At 35.6% G+C, this 13317-nt stretch overlaps 1 protein-coding gene across 2 annotated transcripts in view; it reads left to right on the top strand.

Moving 5' to 3' along the window:
* Positions 1-13317, top strand: part of LOC131406980 (putative zinc finger protein 487) — a 35836-nt gene that overhangs the window by 8109 nt on the left and 14410 nt on the right. For both annotated transcript variants that reach the window (XM_058542929.1, XM_058542930.1), the window contains exons 3-4: positions 2045-2170; positions 2738-2833. The gene's annotated coding sequence lies outside the window, so the exon portion shown is untranslated. The remainder of the gene's footprint in view (positions 1-2044; positions 2171-2737; positions 2834-13317) is intronic.

Genomic DNA, 13317 nt, shown 5'->3' on the forward strand with positions numbered 1-13317 from the left:
AGTAGTTTCCTTGCTTGGATAAGAAATGAGCTACTCGGAAATTTTGATTGCAACTTCATTTTCATTTTTTTTTTTTTTGTGAGGAGATCAGCCCTGTGCTAACATCCGCCAATCCTCCTCTTTTTTTGCTGAGGAAGACGGTCCTGGGCTAACATCTGTGCCCATCTTCCTCCACTTTATATGGGACGCCGCCACAGCATGGCTTGCCAAGCAGTGCGTCGGTGCGCGCCCGGGATCCGAACCAGCGAATCCTGGGCCGCCGCAGCGGAGCGCGCACACTTAACCGCTTGCGCCACCGGGCCGGCCCCTCATTTTCATTTTTAATTTTTGTGAAGAAATTCTGCTGTGATGAGATATTCTGTTTTAAATGATCAAATTTTTCTGACTGGTACTTTCCTGTGAGTTGGAAATACAGTTGTTGAATGCTTAGTCTGGTAACGTCAACCTATATGGTGTTCTTTTTAGCACCGCTATGATGTCATTGTGTAATAAACATAATGCTTTGCCATTTAATTTGCTAAGAAATTAATACATACTCTGCTGTGCCTTAAAAATGTGACATTCAAAGTCTACTTTTCTTGTTTTGACACAATATGTACTGGTAATAATAAAACTAAAATAAAATGACATAACATGGCAATAGGCCAGGCACTCAAAATGCAGTGAAGTTATAGCTGCATCCCTGTGATTTGTAGTGTGCCAAGCAGCAATGCACAGCAGTGAGGGTGCCACATATAGTCTCTCTTGTGATTACTCAACTCCGCTTGTTTCTATAGTGTGAAAGTAGCTATAGACAATACATAATCAAATAAGCATGGTTGTATTCTAATAAAATTTTATTTATAAACACTGAAATTTGAATTTTATACAATTTTCATGTGTCAAAAAATATTCCTTTGCTTTTTGTCCCCCAACCATTTAAAAAATGTGAAAACTGTTCTTAGTTTGCAGGCCGTAAAAAATGGGGCTGGACATTTTTGGCTCATGAGTCATAGTTCGCCAACTCCTGCCCATTCTTACCACCTGAATGTGGGTTCATCTCTCCCTCTTGTCTTTGTCTTGTATTTTCTCTTGTCATTCTCCACTCTCGTTTAAATCATTGCTTCTGAAATGCAAGTCTGGATGTATAACTACAGTACTTAACTGTACCTTTTCATTGGCTCCTCATCACCCACGGTTGTGATCTTGAAGTGAAGTGGAGGTATATACCTTAGGGAGCACTTAAGGAAAATCAGCATGTCAGAGGAAAATACTAGCACATCTGTTTACATATATTTGTATTGAGAAATGATATTTCATACTACATGTATGTAATCTATGATAAAATATTTTGAAGACCCCTGGGCAATAGGAATTAGCACCAAATTACTGATAATCTTATTCCTGATTTTGCTTATGGATCTTTATTTTAATACTTCTCAAATCCTTCCACCAACAAATTGTGCTCTTTGTAGTTCCATTAACTTGCCTAGTGTTTTCAGTGCCTCCAGGCCTTTGCTTTGTTTTTGGCCCATAACCATAAGAACACATGATTGATTTGTGAGGACTCAAAGTTTTACTTCCCTAAGGTAGTAAGGTAGCCCAATCCCATATACAAATAGAACTTAACACTTTTCTTCCTGTGCAACCACCATCTTTTAGATACTTCTGGCGTTTATTCTGCAACACTTTATTGCAGGTATACATTTTTGAATATGTCTCTGAATCATATGAAGAGCTCCCTGAAAGCAAGATTTTTAAAAATTCATTTTTACATCCCCAGAATGTGAGACAGTTCTAGGCACAGTGGGGAGCCTCAGTTTTTTTTTTTTTTTCTTCCCCATGAATCAAGAAATTAATATATGGTTAGGGTACTTCTATGACTTTTTGTTCTCCCACAACATATAATGCCAAATAAAGTATAGAACTATACTTTTTGATATTTACTGTTTGATATTTTCTCTTTATCTATCAACAGTGAACGTGATAAGGTTTTAGATCCTAAACATATTGCATGCTCTCCAGTTCTGGGCACTGTAGATTGACCACAAATGTGCTGTTACAGGGGTCTGTGTCATTCAAGGATATGACTGTGGGTTTCACCCAGGAGGAGTGGCAGCACCTGGACCCTGCTCAGAGGACCTTGTACAGGGATGTGATGCTGGAGAACTAAAGCACCTTGTCTCAGTGGGTAGGGATTGTGTTTTATATAATTCCAAATAGCATTCATTTTTTTTTTTAAGTTGCTGATATACATGACCTTCGTAGATTTTAATGATTTATAGAGTTGAAATTTAGGGTTCAAAGGTCACCCCTGGGCTGTGGGTATAAAGTGATTGATCTCTTTTTTTTTTTTTTTTGTTCGTGAGGAAGATCGACCCTGAGCTAACATCTGCTAATCCTCCTCTTTTTGCCGAGGAAGACTGGTCCTGGGCTAACATCCATGCCCATCTTCCTCCGCTTTATATGGAATGCCGCCACAGCATGGCCTGACAAGCGGTGCGTCGGTGCACACCCGGGATCGGAACCAGCAAACCCCGGGCCCCTGCAGCGGAGCGCGCGCACCCAGCCGCTTGCGCCACTGGGCCAGCCCCGCTTGATCTCTTTTGGCTGATAGAAAAAGCATTTTTCCCCCTCTTCTCAGTGAAAAGTTTAAATGGTCCTTTTGTTGTACAGCTTCTTAAGCTGTACCTTTCTCCTTCAGAGGCCCTGAAGTCCATGAGGCTGGCCCAAGTCCTGTGTCATTTCCTGTTCACAGAATATTGCATTGCCAAGCCAGAAGTGGTCTTCAAGTTGGAGCAAGGAGAGGAGCCATGGATATTAGAAGAAGAATCCTCAAGCCAAAGCCACCCTTGTGAGTTAGTGATGTTAGAACCCAGTCAGTTCAGTTGTTGGCCTCTTTGAGATTTTCTTTTTGGAATTTTTTTTTTAGAAGCACCGTTTTTTAAGTTGGCTGAGAATAAACACACTTGCAGGTAATGCTCTCATAGGTGAACGTTCTTGGTTTTTTGCTTGAATATTTTAGGCAGATTTACCATTTTTAGTGCTTACAATCCAATTCTTGCCTATCTCATTTTAGATCTTTTTAAAATTTATTCCCTCCCTATTAGTGATCTTCTTTTGTGCGTCATTTTAGTTGTGTATCATTTATTCATTCAATAAATATTAATTAATTTATTTATATGCTAGTTATGTCTCTGAGCTGGAAATAGACCTGTAGACAATATAATGATCCTGCTGTTATGGAGTCTATGTTTTTGCTTTGGAGGAGATTAAAATGTGGTGTGTTATTTTAGCAAATGTTTTCAGAAAAACCCCTTTGGGGTCAAAATCAGAACACAAATTTTAATGAAGTGAGGGAGTATGTGAGCCATGTGGTTTCTGAATCTTCTAGGTACTGGAGGATTTTTAGAAAAGTAACATGATCTGATTCATCTATCTCTTTGGCTGCTGTGCAGATAAAATGCCAGCTGAGGGGATGTGGCTGGGTGGGGAGAAAGCAGCAATAAAATCTACAGTAGTCCATAATGGATATGATGGCGTACACTAGCTTGGGAGTAATGGAGGTCACGTGAAGTGTTTGGTTTCTGGATATATTTTGAAGGCGCACTCAAAATTTGTTAGATTGGTTTTGGAGTGTAAGAAATGGCACTTGATATGTAGAGATATAATTTATTGAGTTGGGAAACAATGGGGAGAAATAGTGTTAGGAGAAAATTGATAAGAATATAGGTAAATCTAAAAAGACATTGTCTATATAAAATAATACCTGTCGAGCATAAAAAGGACAAAAACAAAATACTGGAGAATAGCATTTAAGTCAAGTAGCTGTTAATCTGCTCTAAAATCATTTTATTTTTTTGAAGACATGTTAAATACACATGGTAAAATTTAATGGATAAATGCTAACATAAGTAAAACAATAGCCATAACTTTCCAACCTGTGAAGAAAATGGAAACTAAAACCCAGCCATTGTAAAAAAAAAATTGAATCAGACCAAAAAAGGGTAATAAAGAATGGTAAGATGTAGAACAAATAAAAGTTACCAAAAAAAAGAAAAAGAGGAAACAAATCCAGATATTTAAATAATCACAGTAAATAAAAATGGACTAAATTCTCCTGATAAAAGACAGAGATAATCAATTTAGATTTTTAAAAAGCTAGCTATAGGCATTTTGTGAGTTACATGTAAGGCATTTAAACATGAAACACTGGAATATAAAAGGAATAAGCATGCAGAATCAAATACTAGAGAAAATAGAATTGAGGTATCTAAATTGGTATCAGACAAAATTGGTTTAAGACAAGAATCCCTATTGGGATAAAAATGCTCACTACACAATGATAAATGTTTTACCACCAAAGGAAGAGATAATAATTAGACTTAAAACAATAGCTTCAAAGAACATTTGATAGAACTATGAAGAGAAATCGTCAAATATGCCATTGTTAATGGAGACTGCAATAACATTCTTGTAAATCATTGATAAAGATAAAATTCTTTAATAAAAAGCTAGAAAATTTGAAACAAACTAATAATCTTAGAACCATGAAAGTGTATAGAACGCTGCATTCAGTAGCATTAAATGCATTGTAAACTGTATAATTTTAATAAGGTAATATTTTAAATTTAAATTTATTTATTTGAATTTTAATAAATAATGATTCTGTGCTACTCAGCCTGCATTCTCTCATGTATGCTGGGATATTTATGATGAATTGTTGAATTGTGTGAAATTTGCTTTAATGTGTTTCCCCTACCAAGTGTGTTTGTGTGTGTGTGTGTATGTAATTGATAGATGAAATACAAGTAACAAAATGTGGATAATTGTTGAAAACAGATGAGGGATACATGGGAGTTCTTTAGACTATTTATTTTAGTTTATATTTAAAAATATTTAATAACATTATAAAGTACTAGGAATAGAAACAGGAACACACTATAGTATCAGTAGATATTTAAAAGTTTATATGAGACTATCATGAACAACTTCATCTTAATAAATTTGAAAATTTAGAGTGGAAAAATTCCTAGAAAAATAGAATTTGCCAAAACTGAAAAAAAGCAATACAAAGCCCTAATAATTTCAAAACCATTGTAGGAATTGAGTCAGTTCTTAAAATCTTTCCAGAAAGAATACAAATTACAAGATTTTTTTTTAGGCAGGTTCTAACAAATGTTTAAGAATCAGATCATTTTAATATCCTATAAATTATTTCAGAGTTTAGAATAAGAGAAGAAGCACTCCCCAGAATTTACTGTGAAACTGATATAATATTGACACAAAGATCTTACAAGGTAAAAGCAAAAATGGATAATTCCAAAATTAGGAATCCTAAACAAAGTATCATTAATAAAAAATAAATCCATGTCATCTTAATAGATGAAAAAAAACCGATAAAAATCAACACCCGTTTTTGATAAAAATGTCTACTAAAATAAGATAGAAGGAAACTTCTTTAGTCTTCAAAAGGAACAGACAGGAGCTTCTGTTGTCAAATTGGAGAAAAATCAGATTTCCACTCTCATCACTTAATTTAATATTGTTCTGAGAACCTTAACCAAAGTAATGAGACAAAACGTGAAATTAATAAAAGTTACAAACATTGGAAAACCAAACTCATTTACAGATGCTATGGTTGTCCTATTGAAAAAATAAAGGCTTCTGCAGACAGATGATTAAAAATAATTTGAGTATATAGCAGGTTGGCTGAATATAAGATCATTGTATACAATCTATTACATTTCTGAGTGGCAATAATCTTTAGAAAACACATTTCAAAGAATTTAAACCATTCACAATAGCAAGACCTTTAATGCGGAAGATAAGAAAAATGTATTGAAAGATATTAAAGGAAACCTAAATATGGGGATAGGGAACATTCAATAATATCATCAAGTCGTCAAGCCCCCCTCTAAAGTTACCTGTAGATTCCATGCATTCCAATCCAAGTCCTCACCATTTTAGTTTAGTTTTTTTTGAGATTTCATTTGGTGGTTGTTTTTAGCATTTAATGTCATAATTCTAAAATTTGGTATGGAATAACAAGAATAAGAAAAAGAGACAGGAAGGGGAACTAGGTCTCCTAGATGTTAAAATTTATTGTAATGCTTCTGTAATTAAGACTAAATTTTTTTTATTGAATCAAAATTCATATAAAATTTACAGTTTTAACCATTTTGAAGTATATAATTTAGTTACTTCTAGTACACTCACAGTGTTGTTTAATCATCACTGCTGTGTAACTCTGGAATATTTTCATCACCCCAAAAGAAACCCTGTACCCAATAAGCAATCACTGTTCACTTTCCCCTCCCATCAGCCCCTGGCAATCACTAATCTGCTTTTTCTCTCTATAGATTTGCTTATGCTGGACATTTCATATAAGTAGAATCATACACTATGTGGTCTTTTATGTCTGGCTTCTTTCACTTAGCGTAATGTTTTCAAGTTTTATCCATGCTGTAGCTTATATCAGTACTTCCTTTTTATGGCTTAATAATATTCAATTGTATGGATATACAGCATTTTGTTTATCCATTCATCAGTTGATAGACGTTTGGGTTGTTTCCACTTTTTGGCTGTTACCAATAATGCTGCTGCTGTGAATATCAATGTACAAGTCTTTGGTTTAACACTTATGTTCACTTCTATTGGCTATATATTTAGGAGTGGAATTATTGGGTCATATGGAAATTTTATGTTTAACTGTTATAGGAACAACTACCAAATTGTTTTCTGTAGTGGCTGCACCGTTTTACACTCCAGCCACTAATGTATGAGGGTTCCACTTTTGACACACTTGTAACTTTCTTTTTTTTGATTTCAGTCATCCCTTGGTATCCTTGGAGAAATGGTTCCAGGAACCCCAGTGGATACCAATATTCGCAAATGCTCAAGTCCCATATGGGGTAGTACTACCCCATGTATGAGTAATACAATGGGTAGTACAATGAATACAGTTGGACCGCTGTATCCTCAAGTTTCACATCCATGGATTCAACCAACCATAAATTGAACCAATCTGCAGTTGGTTGAATACATGGATGCAAAACCTGTGGATAAGGAGAGCCAACTGTGTAGCCATTCTAGTGGGTGTGAAGTTATATCACATTATGGTTTTGGTGTGCATTTCCTTAATGACTAATGGTGTTTAGCATCTGTCATGTGCTTATTGACCATTAGCGTATCTGTTGGGAGAAATGTCTAATCAAGTCTTTTGCCTATTTTTCAACTGGGTTATTTGTCTTTTTGTTATTGAGTTGTAAGTGGTCTTTATATATTCTGAATACTAGACTCTTATCAGATATATGATTTGTAGATATTTTTCCCATTTTTTGGGTTATGTTTTCACTTTTCAGATAGTCTTTTGATGCATAAAAGCTTTTAATTTTTGTGAAGTCCAACTTAACGTGTTTTCTCTTGTTGCTTGTGCTTTTGGTGTAAATCTAAGAATCCTTTGCCAAATCCATGGTCATAAAGGTTTACCAATACGTTTTCTTCTAAGAGTTTTATAATTTTAACTTTTATATCTAGATCTTTGATCCATTTTGAGTTAATTTTTGTATACGATATAAGGGAGAGATCTAGCTTCATTCTTTTGCATGTGGATATCCAGTTATCCCACTACCATTTGTTGAAGAGATTGTTCTTTCCCCATTGAATGATCTTGGCACCATTGTTGAAAATTGATTGGCCATAGATGTGTGGGCTTATTTCTTGTCTCCTTGATGTTATAATTTATTGTAATGCTCTATTCCGTTGATCTATATGTCTATCCTTGTACCAGTACCATGCCGTTTTAATTAATGTAGCTTTGTAGTAAGTTTTGCAATTGAGAAGTGTGAGTACTCCAACTTTGTTCTTATTTTTTATTTATTTATTTTTATTGTGGTAACATTGGTTTATAACATTATATAAATTTCAGGTGTACATCATTTTATTTTGATTTCTGTGTAGATTACATCATGTTCACCACCCAAAGACTGATTAAAATCCATCACCATGTACATGTGCCTAGTCACCCCTTTCACCCACCTCCTTCCCCCTTCCCCTCTGGTAACCACCACTCGAATCTCTGTCTCTATGTGTTTGTTTGTTGTTATTTTTATCTTCTATTTATGAGTGAGATCATATGGTATTTGACTTTCTCCCTCTGACTTATTTTGCTTAGCATAATACCCTCAAGGTCCATCCATGTTGTCACAGATGGCCAGATTTCATCGTTTCTTATGGCTGAGTAGCATACCACATCTTTATCCATTCGTCCCTTGATGGGCACCTAGGTTGCTTCCAAGTCTTGGCTATTGTGAATAATGCTGCAGTGAACATAGGGGTGCATATGTCTTTACGCATTTGTGTTTTCATGTTCTTTGGATAAATACCCAGCAGTGGAATAGCTGCATCGTATGGTAGTTCTATTCTTTATTTTTTGAGGAATCTCCATACTGTTTTCCATAGTGGCTGCACCAGTTTGCACTCCCACCAGCAGTGTATGAGAGTTCCCTTTTCTTCACATCCTCTGCAACACTTGTTATTTCCTGTCTTGTTAATTATAGCCATTCTGATGGGCGTGAGGTGATATCTCATTGTAGTTTTGATTTGCATTTCCCTGATAATTAGTGATGTTAAACATCTTTTCATGTGCCTGTTGGCCATCTGTATATCTTCTTTGGAGAAGTGTCCATTCAGATATTTTGCCCATTTTTTAATTGGGTTGTTAGTTTTTTTGTTGTTGAGGTGTATGAGTTCTTTATATATTTTGGATTTTAACCCCTTATCAGATATATGGTTTGCAACTATCTTCTCCCAATTGTTAGGTTGTCTTTTCATTTTGTTGATGGTTTCCTTTGCTGTGCAGAAGCTTTTAAGTTTGATGTAGTCCCATTTGTTTATTTTTATTTCTGTTTCCCTTGCCTGGTCAGACATGGTACTTGAAAATATGCTGCTAAGACTGATGTCGAAAGGCGTATTGCCTGTGTTTTCTTCTAGAATTTTCATGGTTTCAGGTCTCACATTCAAGTTTTTAATCCATTTTGAGTTAATTTTTGTGCATGCTATAAGATAATGGTCTACTTTTATTCTTTTGCACGTGGCTGTCCAGTTTTCCTAGCACTATTTTTTTTTTCTTTTGGGAAGATTGGCCTTATGCTAATATCTGTTGCCGATCTTCTTCTTCTTTTTTTCTTTTTTCTCCCCAAAGACCTGGTACATAGTTGTGTATCATAGTTGTAGAGGCTACTACTGCTTATTGAAGAGACTTTCCTTTCTCCATTGTATGTTCTTGGCTCCCTTGTCGAAAATTATCTGTCCATAGATGTGTGGGTTTATTTCTGGGCTCTTGATTCTGTTCCATTGATCTGTGTCTCTGTTTTTGTGCCAGTACTATGCTGTTTTGTTTCTATAGCTTTGTAGTATATTTTGATATCAGGGAGTGTGATACCTCCAGCTTTGTTCTTTTTTCTCAGGATTCCTTTGGCTATTCTGATTCTTTTGTTGTTCCATATAAATTTTATGATTCTTTGTTCTATTTCTGTGAAAAATGTCATTGAGACTTTGATAGAGATTGCACTGAATCTGTAGATTGCTTTAGGAAGTTTGGACATTTTAACTATGTTAATTCTTCCAATCCAAGAGCACAGAATGTCTTTCCATTTCTTTGTGTCTTCAATTTCTTTCAACAGTGTTTTGTAGTTTTCCGTGTACAGCTCTTTCACCTCTTTGGTTAAATTTATTCCTAGGTATTTTATTCTTTTTGTTGCAGTTGTAAATGGGATTGTATCCTTAATTTCTCTTTCTGCTACTTCGTTGTTAGTGTGTAGAAATGCAACTGATTTTTGTATGTTGATTTTGTATCCTGCAACTTTACCATAGTCATTTATTATTTCTACAGGTTTTTGGTGGATTCTTTGTGGTTTTCTATATATAAAATCATGTCATCAGCAAATAGTGACAGTTTCAGTTCGTCCTTTCCAATTTGGATCCCTTTGTTTCTTTTTCTTGCCTCATTGCTCTGGCTATGACTCCTAATACTATGTTAAATAAGAGTGGTGAAAGTGGGCATCTTTGTCTGGTTCCTGTTCTTGAAGGGATAGCTTTCAGTTTTTCTCCATTGAGAATGATATTAGCTGTGGGTTTATCATATATGGACTTTATTATGTTGCGATACTTTGCTTCCATACCTGTTTTATTCAGGGTTTTTATCATAAATGGATGCTGTATCTTGTCAAATGCTTTCTCTGCATCTTTTGAGATGATCATGTGATTTTTATTCTTCATTTTATTAATGTGGTGTATCACGTTGATTGATTTGTGGATGTTGAACCATCCTTGCATCCCTGGAATAAATCCCACTTGATCATGGTGTATGATCTTTTTTAATGTATTGTTGCATTTGATTTCCTAGTATTTTGTTGAGGATTTTTGCATTGATGTTCATCAGTGATATTGGCCTGTAATTTTCTTTTTTTGTGTTCCTTGTCTTGGTATCAGGGTAACGTTGGCTTTGTAGAACGAGTTAGGAAGCTTCCCCACCTCTTCAGTTTTTTGGAAGAGTTTGAGAAGCATAAGTATTCAGTCTTCTTCAAACGTTTGGTAGAATTCACCAGGGAAGCCATCTGGTCCTGGACTTTTATTTTTGGGGAGGTTTTTGATTATTGTTTCGATCTGCTTACTGGTACTGGATCTATTCAGAGTCTCTATTTCTTCTTGATTCAGTTTTGGAAGGTTGTATGATTCTAAGAATTTATCCATTTCTTTTAGATTATCCAATTTGTTGGCATATAGCTTTTCATAATATTCTCTTATAATCTTCTGTGTGTCTGAGGTATCCCTTGAAATTTCTCCTCGTTTGTTTCTGATTTTGTTTATTTGAGTCTTCTCCCTTTTTTTCTTGGTGAGTCTAGCTAAAAGTTTGTCAATTTTGTTTGTCTTTTCAAAGAACCTGCTCTTAGTTTCGTTGGTATTTTCTCTTGTTTTTTTAGTCTCTACTTCATTTATTTCCCCTCTAATTTTTATTATTTCCTTCCTTCTACTGATTTTGGGCTTTGTTTGTTCTTCTTTTCTGGTTCCATTAGGTGCACTCTTAGATTGTTTATTTCAGATTTTTCTTGTTTGTTGAGGTATGCCTGTATTGCTATAAATTTCTCTCTTAGTACTCCTTTTGTTGTATCCCATAAATTTTGGCATGTTGTATTTTCATTTGTCTCCAGGTATTTTTTGATTTCTCCTTTGATTTCTCCATGGACCCAATAGTTGTTCAGTAGCATTTTGTTTAATCACCACATATTTGTGGCTTTTCCAGTTTTCTAGTTTCATACCATCGTGGTCAGGAAAGATGCTTGGTATTATTTCAGTCTTCTTAAATTTATGGAGACTTGTTTTGTGGCCTAATATGTGCGCTGTCCTGGAGAACGTTCCACGTGCATTTGAAAAGAATGTGCATTCTTCGGTTTTTGGATGGAATGTTCTGTATATATCTACTAAGTACGGCTGGTCAAATATGTCATTTAAGGTCAATGTTTCTTTATTGATACTCTGTTTGGATGATCTATACATTGATATAAGTGGAGTGTTAAAGTCCTCTATTATTATTGTGTTACTGTCTATTTCTCCTTTTATATCTGTTAATAAATGCTTTACGTATTTAGGTGCTGCTATGTTGGGTGCCTAGATATTTACAAGCGTTATCTCCTTTTGTTGGATTGTTCCCTTGATCATTATGGAGTGCCCTTCTTTGTCTCTTGTTACAGTTTTTATTTTAAAGTTTATTTTGTCTGAGATAACTATTGCTACTCCAGCTTTCTTTTCACTGCCATTTGCATGGAGTATCTCTTTCCATCCGTTCACTTTCAGTTTGTGAGTGTCTTTAGGTCTGAAGATTGTCTCTTGTATGCAGCATATAAATGGGTCATGCTCTTTTGTCCAGTCAGCCACCCTGTGCCTTTTTTTTTTTTTTTTTTTTTTTTTTGTGAGGAGATCAGCCCTGAGCTAACATCCGCCAATCCTCCTCTTTTTTTGCTGAGGAAGACGGCCCTGGGCTAACATCTGTGCCTATCTTCCTCCACTTTATATGGGACGCCGCCACAGCATGGCTTACCAAGCAGTGCGTCGGTGCGCGCCCGGGATCCGAACCAGCGAACCCCGGGCCGCCGCAGCGGAGCGCGCGCACTTAACCGCTTGCGCCACCGGGCCGGCCCCCCACCCTGTGCCTTTTGATTGGAGGATTTAGTCCACTGACATTTAAAGTAGCTATTGATAAGAATGTACTTATTGCCATTTTGTTACTTTTTTCTTTTAGTAGTTCTTCTCTGTTCCTTTCTTCTTCTCTTGCTCTCTTCCCTTGTGGTTTGATTGCTTTCTTTAATATTATGTTTGAGTTCCTTTCTCTTAATTTGTTGTGTATTTATTGACTCCCATGAGGTTCATATATAATAATGTATGTTATAGCAATCTATATTAAGTTGATGGTCTCTTTAGTTTGATCTCTTTCTAAAAGCTCTACTCTTTTATTCCCCTCCTCCCACATTTTAGGTTTTTGATATCCTATCTAAACTCTTTTTGTGCCTGTGTATCCGTTACCCTCTTATCATGGAAATAGATAATTTTAGTACTTTTGTCTTTTGACCTTCATATTAGCTTCATAGGTGGTTGATCTGCTACCTTTGCTGTTTATTTGCCTTTACCTGTGATTTATTTTATTTATTAATTTTTTGGATAATTTTCTTATTCCTATTTGTGGTCTTCTCTTTCCCACTTACATAAGTCACTTTAGCATTTCCTGTAAGGCTGCTTTCTTGGTGATAAACTCCTTTAGTTTTTGCTTGTCTGGGAAACTCTTTACCTCTCCTTCCATTCTGAATGATAACCTTGCTGGGTAGAGTATTCTTGGCTATAGATTTTTTCTTTTCAGCACTTTAAATATATTATGTCACTCCCTTCTAGCCTGTAAGGTTTCTGCTGAGAAGTCAGCTGATAGCCTTATGGGGTTTCCTTTGTATGTAACTTGTTGCCATTGCCTTGCAGCTTTTAGGATTCTTTCTTTATCTTTAATTCTTGACATTTTAATTATAATGTGTCTTGGTGTGGGCTTCTTTGGGTTTATGTTGTTTGGTGCTCTCTGTGCTTCCTGTACCTTGATGTCCATTTCCTTCCTTAGGTTAGGAAAGTTTTCAGCTATTATTTCTTCAAATAGATTCTCTGCCCCTTTGTCTCTCTTTTCTCCTTCTGGGATACCCATCACACGATGTTAGTGCACTTGATGTTGTCCCAGAGGTCCCTTAGACTGTCCTCATTCTTTTTGATTCTTTTTTCTTTTATCTGTTCAGCTTAGGTGAT

This window comes from Diceros bicornis, chromosome 6 (genome assembly GCF_020826845.1).
Source record: "Diceros bicornis minor isolate mBicDic1 chromosome 6, mDicBic1.mat.cur, whole genome shotgun sequence".
NCBI lineage: Eukaryota > Metazoa > Chordata > Mammalia > Perissodactyla > Rhinocerotidae > Diceros > Diceros bicornis.